Source organism: Bactrocera dorsalis, chromosome 5, assembly GCF_023373825.1.
Source record: "Bactrocera dorsalis isolate Fly_Bdor chromosome 5, ASM2337382v1, whole genome shotgun sequence".
Classification (NCBI taxonomy): domain Eukaryota; kingdom Metazoa; phylum Arthropoda; class Insecta; order Diptera; family Tephritidae; genus Bactrocera; species Bactrocera dorsalis.
Window position 1 is genome coordinate 3696378 of NC_064307.1, and position 15528 is coordinate 3711905.

Here is a 15528-nt window from a genome sequence, read left to right on the forward strand (position 1 = left end):
AAACTGCGTTTCCACCAAGTTGCGGGCGTCTGGATTTTTGTTTAGAATTGAAGTTTGATTATTGTAAAAGATGCCAGATCACAAAAGCATGCGAAAGCAGGCGCTGGACGGACTGCAATCAATTTGCTTAAGGAAAACATTTGTGGCTTCAATACTAAACTGATTTCTTCACTCTTAAAAAATTTAGTGTTATTTCAAGTGTAAGTACACTCATGGCCACTCAAACCTTACCATTCCAATTAAGCATTGTGCATATTTGACTACACTTTATAGCGGTACTTTTTGTGGTATACAAATTTTTTATTTAGAAATAAGTTAATGACATGTTATTAATCAAAAATATTAAAAATTAAAAACAAAACACTTTCAGCTATAGACAAAATCAATTGAAAGAATTTTTTTACAAAATGAGTTCGAAATGTAAGAGACTGACATGCGATGCAAAAATGATATTTTTTATTTTTTTAATTTAATTTCATTTACACTATAATTCAAAATTAATATTTAGTTTAATTTTTTTAACTGAAGCACGAAGTTTAGTCGGTGTATCACTTTAAGAACAATACTCGTAAAATCGGCCGCTTTTGCATAATTTGTGTTTTACTCATTAAATGTACTAAATTGAAAACTATAATTATAATTAGATAAACTAATTTAATTTACTTATGCTTTTTAAAACATAAAAAAAATTGAAAAAAATCCCGGTCGCACGAAAAGGTCCAAAAAATATGTATGAAAGTATAGTGGTAAGATTTGCGTGGTCACGAGTGTAAGTCCAACAAATTCAGAGTGAACATAACGATATTCATATAATATAGAGTAAGCTCTAGATAAAGAGTTTGTCTTTGGAAATTTATTCGCAGATTTTTTTAAATTTTTTTACAGTTTGAGCTGAATAATTTAACTGAAATTCAGAGAGAATCCTTTACTGAAAATAGTATGTATAGGAGTATGTGTGCTACAAATGGGTTGAATGGGGTTAATATATATTCTGTAGCCCCCATATATGTAATATAATTATTTTCGAACCGGGGAACTGTAGACAGCATATGTATATCGGCTAATATGTGAGTTATCATAGTAAGATTGAGAGATCGTGTTTTTCTTATAATGGTAAACATATCTCCTTATTTTTCTTCTTCTTTACTGGCGTAGACACCGCTTACGCGATTATCTGAATTAACAACAGCGTGGCAGTCGTTTCTTCTTTTCGCTACGTGGCGCCAATTGGAAATTCCAAGCGAAGCCAGATCTTCCTCCACCTGATCTTTTCAACGGAGATCTTCCTCATCCTCTGCTTCCCCAGCGGGTATTGCATCCAATACTTTCAGAGCTGGAGTGTTTTTGTCTATACGTACGACATGACCTAAAATCTTCCGCAGAGTCTTTATTTCGAAAACTGGTTACGTCGGCTCATTAGATGCTGTCATCGTCTATGCCTCTGTACAATATAGCAGGACGGAAATAATCAGTGAATTATAGGGTTATGTACCTGAAGGTACTTCCCTGGATTTAATCCTTGCAATTTGCAAGAGTAGAAAACGTTTGTGTAAACCCGAACTTGGCTCTCCCTTACTGTTGTTTTTATTTTGTGTACTCTTCAAATATAAATAAAGAAATGATAAAAAAGTAGATGGTAAAATATCAAATGCTTCTTTTTTGGATTGTCAAAAAATTGTTTAATTACGTAGAATATCCCTTAAGTATGTATGTCCCCTAAAACAACACTATTTGGAGAATTTCACTGAAAATTTGCTAAAGAAGGCCAAAGAATGAAGACTTAAAATTCGCTCGGGTGGATCCTTGTAAAGGTATTATTTAAACTGCTGAAACAACGAAACGGTCAAATTTATAAATTTCTGAAAGCCTCTTAACGTTTTGACAGATCTTAAAATCGTCCAAGTATGTAATAATTATAGCGTTAGCTCCAGTTCTGAGACTAGTGGAGTTGCCTGAAGAGGCAAGCTCTTTTGAAACAAGTACTTTTTGAACCTTCCTACATATGTATAACCCTCGCTTCAAGACAACAGAATGGGCTTGCTTCTAAAATTGGTTATCGAAAGAGCTCAAGTCTTTGCTAAAAAATATACACTTCGCGAATGGAAGACGCTCATTTCGGAATGGTCTATCTTTCCAATGAAATTGGAGAATCACCACTTACAAGTCTTCCTCCTCACATTTTTTCATGACTAGGTTATCAACAATATTCACACATTTAAATATTTTCAAACAAATATAAATATAATTATATAAATGTAAGTACATACATATGTACATAAGATTATATATTAATGTGCATACCTTCATTGGTGCTCGCACATGTGGCTGCCAATCTTTGACGCTTTCATAGGCTCGTTAATACATGGCTTTTAATGTGGTTGCAATCGCTTTTGTTGTTGTTGTTTTGGTTGCTTACGCCACGTTTGCATTCATTGTGATTACGCAAATCTCGCAGCTGGTCGTTGACCGTCCGTACGCTCATATGCCCATACGTTGGTGCGCACTGGGCTGCCGCTGATGGCCGTTATGTTCATGTGAATGTGCCACATTCCAGCTGCGACTGGTGCTGTAGCTGCCACTGCCATTTCTTGGCTGTCACTCGGCTTGCCACACTCACTTGACTATCTGTTGATTTGTCCATTCGTCTGTCTGTTTGTCTGTCCGGCTGTCTGTTGGCCCGCGTGACTTCGCTGCATGCAGATATTCGCTGTCTATGAAGCATTTCTCTTTTGGTCGGTTGCCTAAAATAATTTAATAAATTGATTAATCGATTTTCGGCCTAAGCCGCGTTGTGTTACATAAACGCGCATGCATGCATTTAACTGTTTGTGTGTGTGTGTGTGGAATTGCTGTTAATATTTTTCTCGCTAATCGAGCGACGTGTTAAGCTTTCCAGCTGTTTGGCGATATTTGCTACCTCACATGCTTCACATATCTACATTTGAATGTTTGTAGGCATGTATATGAATGTATGTGTGAGTTTTGGTAATAATACATTTGTTGTTTAATTGCGTAAAGATTTAAATTAATATGAAAATAGAAAAAATGTGCAGCAAATTAAACGATTAAGCGTTTTCAAATGCAGCCGAAGAGATTTTGGGAAAAAACCTTCGCATGCAAGAAGCGAATCTAGAGATAAATAATTTGGTTTGAAGAAGTTAAATCGCAACCTTGTATTTAACAAGTAAAAACAGAGCTTAGTTATAGAACAACCGATCATTTCATTTCTGCAAGGATAAAGTCAGGAAGTTGCCTTCAGGTACATAAGGTCTGTTCGTTATACAGGGTTAAGGTCAAATTTTCATTCAATTTTATTCATAAAAAGCCAACTATAAGCACTGGGATCACATATTCAGTACCTACGTGCTTCAACAGTTTTGCTTCGATCTGGCCAATTATTCCCGATATAATTGATTCTTGTTGTGTATACCGGAAAGTGAAAGAAAACTATGGAATTGAAAATTGTGTCGAATGGGAAGTAATCGTGATTTTAGCCCGATTTCACTCAGTTTCACACTGTAACATAGGAGGGCCAAGTAAATGTTGTATCAAAGCTAAGGATTTTATACAATGTAGAAACCACAATTGGGACTCAAGATATCTTAAAATCAATCACAATAACATAAAGTCCACATTAACAGAGTGAGACGAAAGACTATCTCAAGATATCGTTTCCCAGTTGAGGTTTACGAAATTAGTATGAATTTTTGCTTAGCAAGAATTACTTTTAGACAACAACCCAATAGCAAAATTAAGTTTTGAAGGACTTTGCTCTCCCCAACTCTCCCTGAACGTAGGTTTTGCATAAGAGCCTGTACTCATTTTTGGAAAAGTTGAGCTTTTTCGCTGACAATTTCTCAAGCCAGCACGTTTTAAGCCTCTAAATTTCTTTCAAAGAAGTTTCGTAAAAGGATGGTTTGATGTCATTTTATAGTTTGCCAGTGTATACGATTTCCTCAAAATCATAGGTAGGATCAAGAGTGTTTTTTATTTTAGCTTAGAATGAAATTAAAAAGAATTGAATTTGATGAACAAAGTACGTGTGATAATAACTAATCGTGCTAAGTTTTGCTTGATAATTCTGAGCTGGTATGAGACTGAGTGTTTTCTGACAGTAGTTTGACAGTTGACATCTTATAGCTGTGAACAGTTGGAGATATGAAAAATAAAAATCGGGCGACTATTTGGGATTTTGGCTTACATTAGTTGAAAGCAGTTTATGAATACTTATTTTCATTGGGTGATATGGTGTATCTTTATAAGTACATATGTATATGTAATTTTTATCGCAAATGGCATTTCTTCATAATTTTTCTTCTAACGGGTGATTTTTTTGAGGTTAGGATTTTCATGCATTAGTATTTGACAGATCACGTGGGATTTCAGACATGGTGTCAAAGAGAAAGATGCTCAGTATGCTTTGACATTTCATCATGAATAGACTTACTAACGAGCAACGCTTGCAAATCATTGAATTTTATTACCAAAATCAGTGTTCGGTTCGAAATGTGTTTCGCGCGCGTGTTTTGTTCAGCGATGAGGCTCATTTCTGGTTGAATGGCTACGTAAATAAGCAAAATTGCCGCATTTGGGGTGAAGAGCAACCAGAAGCCGTTCAAGAACTGCCCATGCATCCCGAAAAATGCACTGTTTGGTGTGGTTTGTACGCTGGTGGAATCATTGGACCGTATTTTTTCAAAGATGCTGTTGGACGCAACGTTACGGTGAATGGCGATCGCTATCGTTCGATGCTAACAAACTTTTTGTTGCCAAAAATGGAAGAACTGAACTTGGTTGACATGTGGTTTCAACAAGATGGCGCTACATGCCACACAGCTCGCGATTCTATGGCCATTTTGAGGGAAAACTTCGGACAACAATTCATCTCAAGAAATGGACCCGTAAGTTGGCCACCAAGATCATGCGATTTAACGCCTTTAGACTATTTTTTGTGGGGCTACGTCAAGTCTAAAGTCTACAGAAATAAGCCAGCAACTACTCCAGCTTTGGAAGACAACATTTCCGAAGAAATTCGGGCTATTCCGGCCGAAATGCTCGAAAAAGTTGCCCAAAATTGGACTTTCCGAATGGACCACCTAAGACGCAGCCGCGGTCAACATTTAAATGAAATTATCTTCAAAAAGTAAATGTCATGAACCAATCTAACGTTTCAAATAAAGAACCGATGAGATTTTGCAAATTTTATGCGTTTTTTTTAAAAAAAAAGTTATCAAGCTCTTAAAAAATCACCCTTTACATTTCTTTTCACAGTTTTTTCGAACATTCATACTTAAATTCACCACATTTCTTTGTACCTCCTCCTATTGTTTTACCTCCCATACTCCATGTTCCATATAATCTTTGGATATACAAGTATAATATGTAGTAAGTACTCGTACGTCGCTTTTGTTTTTGTCATTGTTTCTTCTTTCTACTTTTATTCGAAAGTCGTGCGAATTTTTTACGCCAAATATTTTTAATGTCACTATCTTCAATTTCGAGTGCATTTTGGTAACTTTCGGCGTTTTACATACAAACAAAACGACATGTACATATGTATTTACAAACGTGTGAATGAATTTTTTCGTTTTTTTTTTTGCTGAGCTTTCATTCAGTTCTTCACTCATTTTAGTTTTTGATTTTTAGGTAATTTACAAATATTAACAAAAGGTGTTGCTAGATTTGCCGTTATTACAATAGCTGAGCTGTTTTTTTGCGAGTATTTTTTACATTTTTTGTTTTCTGGTTTTGTGTACCGTTGATGACTGGCTGTGAGAATATCTCTGTCCCAATTTCCAACGCTTCTTTTCGACTCTTTTCTTTTGTTGACACGCTGAGAATTGATAAGCTCAGAATTTTAGGGTATTGCAGGTTTTTATCTAAGTTTGTAGTATGAAATTTATATATTTTTTTCCACATAGGTTCTCTTATTCGAAGAGAGATACTAGGTAGGGTGAGCTTTGTTTAATTTCATAATATTAAGGGTTCGGAAATTAACCGAAAGCCTGGTGGGTACTTAATACGGTAATTAATTATTTGGTTAGGAGAGTATTTTTTCAGATATCGAGAGAAAGGGAGAAAAATCTAAACTTACAAGAATTTTTTACAGAAACAGTAGTATTGGAGTTCACGAAGATCCCTGAGATGGTTTACAGTTCTAAAACGAATGCAAAATTAATGTCGAATTTTTGAAGACGATTTTTTGAGATCTTTAATTACCAGGTAAAAGTCCTAAAAAAAGTGATATATGTACATATGAATGTATAATGAGGAAGAGAGAAAGGGAGAACTAAACATCAAGTCAGATAAAACGAAGAAGCAGAGTGATTTGAAAAAGGCTTCGTAAATGAAGTAATCTTGGCTTCGGATGTATTTAATCTAATTGCAAATGGAAAACGTAGTGAGTATCTACTACAGATACCAATTCTTTGACGCAAGAGAGGATTTCTTTGAGAAATATAGATGAAACAAAACTTACAAGAAGAAATTTATAAAAAATTAACAGCGGATCGCACGGGTAGCAGATATAGTTTAAAGTTCTAATGCCTATACAACAACGATATCGAAATTATTTACCAAACAGTTTAGAGGCATTGTTTGGCGTTTTTAATTACCAGATAATGTCGTCCGCAAAAGTGAGATATCATGAGATAAAGAAAGAGCTCTACAAATGTCATGAACTTTAAATTTACAATATATAGTATATTTTTTAATATGTTCATAATGGCACTATTTCAAGAACATCACCTCTCCAATAAAATCGCAACAACAACATATTCTTCACCATTTACTCAGCTTACCGTTTTCTACATTCCTCCCAATACCTCATTACATATGGCAAAGGGTGGCAATACTCGTAAAGTGGAATTTGCGAAAGGGCGCACAAAACAAAAGACGCTGCGGAATGTGGCAACTTGCGTGAATGTAAAGGAAAATCTCTATCAATCTAAGATGGTTGAACGTGCTCTGGTTATTTGATAAAGTTTGCTGTGTTCCTCGCCGATAAGATCTCTGTAGCGCAGAATAAAGGATAAAATACAGAAATATACAAACATATGTGAGCAAATGCATCTTTGAACTTCACGCTCCTTTCATGAGTTTTTACCATACACGAGTGCTGAAGCTGCAGGAGTATATGAAGGGACATAAATAGACTCATATATACATATGTACAATATTTAAGTGTGTGTTCGCGTATTACTTGAAGTGCCTGCATAAAAGGGATATGAAACTAATTTTATGTGCTTATGCTCGTATTCATTTCGTGTGCGCCGCTCATAAAGCAAGTAACGAGCATGCCGATGGCATTGGCGGGGGATACCACGAATTCACCGGCTTTTGTGTAGGTGGCAATAATGTGACACATTGATGATTCGGTATGGCGAACACGTCGCGAAAATATGTTGGCGCTTTGATACACACATGCATAGACCACACACATATGAATGTATGTGTTTGCATGCAATTTAGGTTGTGCTATTTGAGAGAAAATCGATTTGAGCGCAGACTACGCAGGTTAAGAGTCTAAAATCACTGCCACAAGTGGAAGAATCCTGCGAAGCTGAGTGCCAATAGTAATTACATTCTCACATCAAAGACTATTTAGGGTGCAATGGATGTACGCAAAGATGTAACGGAGGTTTCAAAGGCGTATTTGGCATCAGATAAAGGTGTCTTAAAATTTAAGCAAGATTGCCCAGTTCAAAAATTTCATAGAAAATATGGTCGAAATAGTGTTTTAACTTCGACAGCTCTGGATATTAATTGAAATGTCGGAAAATTAAAAACTTGCGTTAATTTTGGGACACCCAGTATGTGGAAGATTTTGATATAATTGAAGTAACATTTGTTTCAGTAATTATATGGAAAATATCAAGTCAAAAGTTTGAAAATACAAGCTCACAGGTTGTATTGTAAGAAGTCTCCGAATAGTTTTGGAGAATGCTGCTGAGCTTTGACAAATTTTGAATTAACGGATCGAAACTGTAGATATTGCAGGATTTGGTGTTGTTTTGAAAATAATAAGGCTTCTGACAACGAACTGACAGGTATCTGAAAGACATTTAATGTTCATCTGACACCTGTCATTTGGCATCCGTTTGACAGCCGAATAGACTAAACGACGCAAAAAATGATGATTCGAGCATATTGACTACAGTCGGAGTGCTTTTAATTTTGGATTTAAGGGGTTAGATGGACTTCATGACTTGAAATAAGTGGTTTTTTGACTAAGTAAAGCACTTATTTTCTTTTTTTCACTTTTAATAATCCTCTAAGAAGTTCTGCGGTTAACTCTGAGGCCGTGTTTTGATAGACGAAACCCTTGTAACCGTTGAACCGAAACCTTCTTGAAGTATCAACCACTTTTCTTGCAACCATAGGTGATTAGTTCCGAACAAACGTAAATATCGAAACCGTTACTAGCATATCCTCAGTAATATTACATACATACTTGTATGATACTGGGCGACCCCAAAAATAAATCGGTATCACTTTGTATGAGCTGAATTGAGTTGTCCAAACCCATTTCCTTTTTTCCGGTTTGCAACAGCATCATCAACACGCAAGTAGCAACAACAAGAATGTTGCAATTTAATGCAGGCAACCAGTCAAATTCGCAGACAGAGCCAGAGACGTGGGAAGCTCGGGCAATTGATGAACGGCAGCGCAGCAAACAATTGGTGAGCAAACAATGTCTGCGACTTTGCTTCGCCGAGCGTTTATTGACAAAGTTACACCGACAGTGACAACAACAACAAAAGCAACAGCCGAAACAACAACAAGAACAAAGCAACAAATTTAAGAAAAAAAACAACAACAATGGAAGCAAAATTAATTTAAAAATAACAACAACACAACCACAATGGAAGCAAAGCTAATAAAAACGACAACAACAACGAAACAACGTCAAAAGCTAAATAATAAAGCTAGCATACTGGACAACAACAAACACAAAAGATAACAAAAAGCATTCGTAAAAGCGCAAAAAATTGCAACAAAATTTGAATTAAACGAGAAAATACGACGGAGCGTGGGTGTCACTTTATTGGTCACCGCCGCGACGAAATGCAACGAGCGCTGTGACGACCCCGAAACGGAGCATGAATGAACGGTTTTGGGTTGAACTGTGAGAGAGCGGAAAGGTTGGTGAGGGAGTGCAGCAGCGAGAGTTAAAAAATTCTTATCCGGTGGAATTATTTTTGTAGAAAGCGCAAGACTTCTCTCAGCAAGACAGTTCAATAATCACTTTATTCGTACGTCACAACAAAAATGTGAAAACAAGAAAATATTAATATTTTTTTTGCTATTTAAATTTCGCAAATTTCATTAGCGCACTCAGTTTTATGATGTTTTCTTTTATGATGCCGCGCTTGTTGGTGTTGCTTTGCAGCGTGGTTGAGCTTCTAATAAATTTTCTCGCGTCTGCTTTGTGGCCAAAATTTGTGGAATAATGCTTAAACATATTTGTATGTAGAAACGTTTTTTACCGTACTTTGTCTGGCATGATACAAAGTAGTATACACACACACGCACACATTAACATATAGTAGGTGCACATAAAAACATATTTACACCGTTAAAGAGACAACAATGGCGACATCAAATGTCGACGACCAAAGCCAACTCATTGCGCAGACTGACTGCTGCTGCACAATTAACTCACACACACACACACACGTATACACGCATACAAGCTCTTAGATACTTGAAGACATTTTTGTTTGCAAATATTCAAATAAGCTGAAATATAAACCACCTTAAATCAGCGCCGCTCAGCCGGCCACCGAGGAGCGTGAAGCGGTGCCGCTACTCCCCGCCAAAATGACATACCGCCGATCAAGTAAGCGAGTCAGAAAAATTCGCTTATTGCTGCTCTGATTGTTGCCGTGTTTCTTTGCTTGCTTTTGCGTGTGTGTAAGTGTGAGTGTGCATGTGCATGTGTTTGTGTGTTCTTTTGGCCAAGTTTGTTGCACTCTGTTGGCTGCGCAGCGCAGCGCTGAGGTTGTAAAAGAATTTTGTCAACAACGATTTTTGGTCAATTTGCAATTTGGCTGTGGGAGCAATGATTTCTTGTGGCTTGGCGCTGGCTTTTGTTTGCTCACAAATTGCGCACAGAACCAAAAGATTTTTAACGGCAGGCCGAAAGCAGCAAATGAGATGACTAATCAGCGTTAAGCAAGCGTTCTGCAATTGTTGCACCCTTTTTCGAAATTTATGTGTTGAATATTTTTTTTGAATAACGCAAGCAAGAAATAAAGGCGCATATAAACAATAAGCCCGGTTTTGACTGGTCAACTTTGACTTGGATCTGCATAATGACGAATTTGTCGCAAACTTTAGAGCATAAAAGAACGAAATATAGAAGTTTTTTTAATCTTAGTTTTAAGAGATAAGATAATATTAGATATCACACGCGATTTTCGATGACTTGCTGGACTATTTTTACTTGGTAGAGTGCTCTAAGTCAAAGATCACAATTTTTCTGCTAGATAAGTCTCCTAAGCAAGTAGTTTCGTAGTTGAGAGCGCTCGGGCTATTCCCATAAGCACATTCGACACCTTAAAGTTTCTCAAGAAACGCGCTGCTTTTTGCTGATAAAATGTTTTCAAAAGTAGAGGAAGCCTAGCCGGCTAAGTTAGGTAGTCTTACGTAATTGAATTGACTTCGCGAATGGCTTTCTCAAATTTACTACTATTCGGCAAAAGAAGCAGAATAAGATATCAAACAAGTATTTGTTAGTTTAGTAGTTTCACTTAAAAACTCGCTTAGCATTTTTATTAATTATGATTTGTCTATGCTTTGGATCACGGTATACGTTAGGCGATGATTAACAGAAGCGAAGCATTAGATTATCTGCAAAAAGAGAGCTTAAGGTCTCTTGACGTCTATTTATTCTCACATATAAATATGTATTATCTAGTATTTGCAATCGGTGTTAGTGGGTCGGTCTGAGCCGAGATTTCAAGACTCGTCCACTGGCCTCTATCCTTTGCAAAATCACACCTCCAGTAAATCCCAAATACATATGTCGAGGCAAACAGGTTCCTAAGTGTTTTTTTGCCCAAGCATAGCTCTCGAATCGCTTCGAAACAGAGTTTCCCATATAACATACAGACATACGGCATGGCCTAAAAAGTACACTCGTTGGATTTTTATGCTCATAACTACGAGTGTATCCATATCGCCCTAGAGCCCATACTGTTTTTGGTTCGATCTGCTTCGGTACTCATCGTTCACGCAGTCAGTTCCAAAGACCTTGTCGCAAGTTCTCTTCTCGTACATGTTGCTGTGCCTTATTATAGGACTGGAATGATAAGAGACTTATTGCGACTTAATATTTATTCGACGAGAGAGGGATCTACTTCTAATTGCCCATCAATCTCAAAGTGGCACCTGTCGGCAAGAGATATTCCGTATTGAATTCCAAGGCAGATATTATTTTTGATATTATTGATACTGGTTTCGAGATGAACATATAAGGGGTGATTTTTTTGAGGTTAGGATTTTCATGCATTAGTATTTGACAGATCACGTGGGATTTCAGACATGGTGTCAAAGAGAAAGATGCTCAGTATGCTTTGACATTTCATCATGAATAGACTTACTAATGAGCAACGCTTGCAAATCATTGAATTTTATTACCAAAATCAGTGTTCGGTTCGAAATGTGTTTCGCGCTTTACGATGAGGCTCATTTCTGGTTGAATGGCTACGTAAATAAGCAAAATTGCCGCATTTGGGGTGAAGAGCAACCAGAAGCCGTTCAAGAACTGCCCATGCATCCCGAAAAATGCACTGTTTGGTGTGGTTTGTACGCTGGTGGAATCATTGGACCGTATTTTTTCAAAGATGCTGTTGGACGCAACGTTACGGTGAATGGCGATCGCTATCGTTCGATGCTAACAAACTTTTTGTTGCCAAAAATGGAAGAACTGAACTTGGTTGACATGTGGTTTCAACAAGATGGCGCTACATGCCACACAGCTCGCGATTCTATGGCCATTTTGAGGGAAAACTTCGGACAACAATTCATCTCAAGAAATGGACCCGTAAGTTGGCCACCAAGATCATGCGATTTAACGCCTTTAGACTATTTTTTGTGGGGCTACGTCAAGTCTAAAGTCTACAGAAATAAGCCAGCAACTATTCCAGCTTTGGAAGACAACATTTCCGAAGAAATTCGGGCTATTCCGGCCGAAATGCTCGAAAAAGTTGCCCAAAATTGGACTTTCCGAATGGACCACCTAAGACGCAGCCGCGGTCAACATTTAAATGAAATTATCTTCAAAAAGTAAATGTCATGAACCAATCTAACGTTTCAAATAAAGAACCGATGAGATTTTGCAAATTTTATGCGTTTTTTTTTTAAAAAAAGTTATCAAGCTCTTAAAAAATCACCCTGTACTTCATCGAAACTTTGTTTATTTCGTTGCTTAATATACGCCTGATGGCTATTCAGCAAATTCACGTGACCACTCCGAGGACGCCGTTTTGACTCAATTTAGGATATGTCCATCACGACGGAGACTTTTTCCAAATACTATGATGACTGGAAAATTCGTTGGCATAAGTATGTTGCAGCAGGAGGATATTAATTTGAAGGAGATGAAATGGACCAATTTCACCTTTGAATTTGATCACAGTGGTATGTGTGTGTCTAAACAGGGGTTGTTAACTTGATTAAAGGGAAACGAAAGGGTCTTTGACCCCTACATAATAGAAACAGAGGAGTCATTGACCTCATAAGGTCTAAACAAAGTTTCACAAGTTATTTTTTTCCATGAAACTGCTCATTTATTGGATCGGCCGATACTATAGCATATAGTTCTCATACAAACTGATCGATAAATATGAAAATAAAGATGGTTTTGTACTCTTTTACTCAACAAAAATAAAGAGAGGAATAGGTATATATTTTTTGGAAATTAATAAAAATTATGCCACTGGAAGTTTCTACAAAACTATTAAAATTCGTAAAAATATTTTATTTCAATATTGTCAAACGAAACCCTTGAGAAAAACGTGTCCATTTAAAAACTTTGTCAAAAAATTTAAAAAGTATATTTCTAAAAGCTCGATTAAACCATTTTATGGTACATTACAAGTACTGTACCTTCGTAAATTGCACTTGAGTATCAAGAAACACAAATTATTCGAAATATTTCAGGCAAATCATGTCTCGCGACAAAATTAAACAAATGCATAAATACTTATGTTAAATATAGTAAATTTACTATTTGTTGTAGCTGTAAACAATCGCGTGGCATTGTGTTAATTGAATTCATTGCTGCATGCTAGTGTGGTTGTTGTTGCTGCTGTTTTTATTGTACAATGTGGCGGTCGTCTTTATGCTTGACATAAATAAGTAAACATTTATTTGTTGCGCCTTTGTTTTATTATTGCCGTTTTTGTCATTGTAAACGCGAATTTATGTATATGAGCGCATGCAAGTCTGTGTGTGAGTGTGTTTTTGTGTGCGACAACATTTAAATTATGAGCTCATTGCAATAATGTTGTGCCGCATATCTATGTAATAATGATTGACAACAGAAAAGTCTTCGTGTTCATTGTTGCTGACAATTCCACAGACAGACACACACACACACAGGCACTTGCATGCATAAGCCCCACAGAGATATTGTGGCGATTACTCGCTGCGATCGCCGTTCATTACTCATCGCTCATTATGCGCGTTGTCCGCTGTCGAACCGCCAGCGCAGCCCAGCGGCAGCACACCCAGCTCGCTTAATAGGAACAACCAATAAAACGCTCGTTAGTTTGTCTCGTTTATGCGCGTGTGTGTCGGCTGTTTGTCGTGTTTGTCAGCGCTGCATTGGCGTCGGGTGCACAAGTGCAAAATTGATGAATGAATTCATGAATTATTTGTCAGTTGTGCCCATTTAATTTTTCGCCGAATTACTTCGCATCACCATCATCCACCTCATCGACATCGTTTAACACCACCGTTGTGGTTGTTCTTGTTGCTTGTTGTTGTTTTGTATACATATCATTAATTTTGGCATTTAAAAAAGCATCAGCACCTACAAAATGTTGGCAAAAAATACCGAAATATTCATTACCTCGCGCATTTGAACGAAGATGCGGGCACACGAGTGCCTACGAAGTTAGATGTAAATATGTCAACAAGTTATGCAGCTTTAATTAATGTTTGCCAACACAGTACACCTACAATACTAAAAACATGTGAAGATAAAAAATTTAAATGTTTTGGAATTAATTTACTCAAAGCGCCCTTTTCAGTGAAGCTGTGTGTTTAACCTTTTAGAAAATGATTAGAGACATCTGTGTATGAGCATGCTGACCCACTAGAGTGTTCATTACAACATCCATCGAACTATTCTTGAAGGTCGAATGAAATGACTATAGGTCTTTCAAAACTTTTAACCCAGATCCCTTACAACTGAGAGCAACTTGAGCTTCTGCTTTCTAGCCTGCAATATAATAACAATATTGTAACAACCGCGTTGTCTTGGTCGTACATGGCAAAGGATTACCAAATCAACTACAGTCGAACAGAAATTTATATCGAACTGACTAACAAACCTCTTCTATAGAATGAAGATGGACCGAAGTTCAAGGGAAGGTTGGAGGGGAGTCCACTCTCGGGTCTCAATCAAGTCTCGTTTCAGATTGCCAGAGCATTGAAGGGTCTTTCAAGTGAAGTGGCATTGTTGCAGTGCTACCACTTGTATTCTTAGGGAAATTTACATCAGCTCTCACAGCAGAACTACTGCACAGGTCATACAGCTCTAGAGCTCGCTGAGAGTGAGTTCAGAGACAGTAAAGGAGTGCACGACTCACTACAGAATTATCAAGCTACTTCCATGTTAAGCTTGGCTGGGTGCCTGGTCACCGCGGAATCGCTGAAAATTGTAAAGCCTATTCGCTTGTAAGAAAAGGTACCTACATATATCCAAATTCTGTCGGAATGGGAACGAGCAGGGGCTTCTATTTCTTCGTGCACTTGGCCACTGAATCTATGGGCTTCGTGCAAGCTCAGCAAGTGTAGATCAGCAAACAGCACATGTGGGGTTGCACAAGGCTGGCCTAGGGTGAACTGCTAGCTATTAGCAAAGCTCTCACCACTGCAATGTAAGACGTCCTAACTAGACACTGTACCATTGGCACTCAAGCGGTGGGGAAAATGATTTAAGAAGGGGCAACTTATCAAAATTGCAATGAGGAAGGTGTGCAAACATCTGAATACTTCCATCTCCACCAGACTAAGGTTGGAGCAACTCGGTTGGTATAGTTTTTTAAATGTGGCGAATAGGCTGGAATTGATATTAGCCGCCTCTAGCAGTCCATGTGGGATTATTTGTGATAAGAAGTCATCCTATTTACCTAATCCAACTTAACCTTTTAATACGAGGTCGGGTCAGGGTTCTTAAGACTGGCATCACATCAACTCTTAAAACCGTAGTTTTAGTTACTACAGGAGTATGTTTCAGCGAAGTAAATTTCCAAAAGCCGTAGAAAAATATGGGCTACTGGTCTATAGCTGGTT

General features: G+C 37.4%; 1 long non-coding RNA gene across 1 annotated transcript in view; it reads right to left on the bottom strand.

Annotated features, from left to right (window-relative positions):
* Nucleotides 1–2307: 2307 nt before the first annotated feature.
* Nucleotides 2308–15528, bottom strand: part of LOC125778798 (uncharacterized) — a 56036-nt gene continuing 42815 nt past the window's right edge. The window contains exon 3 of the long non-coding RNA XR_007422940.1: nucleotides 2308–2741. This is a non-coding gene — a long non-coding RNA (uncharacterized LOC125778798). The remainder of the gene's footprint in view (nucleotides 2742–15528) is intronic.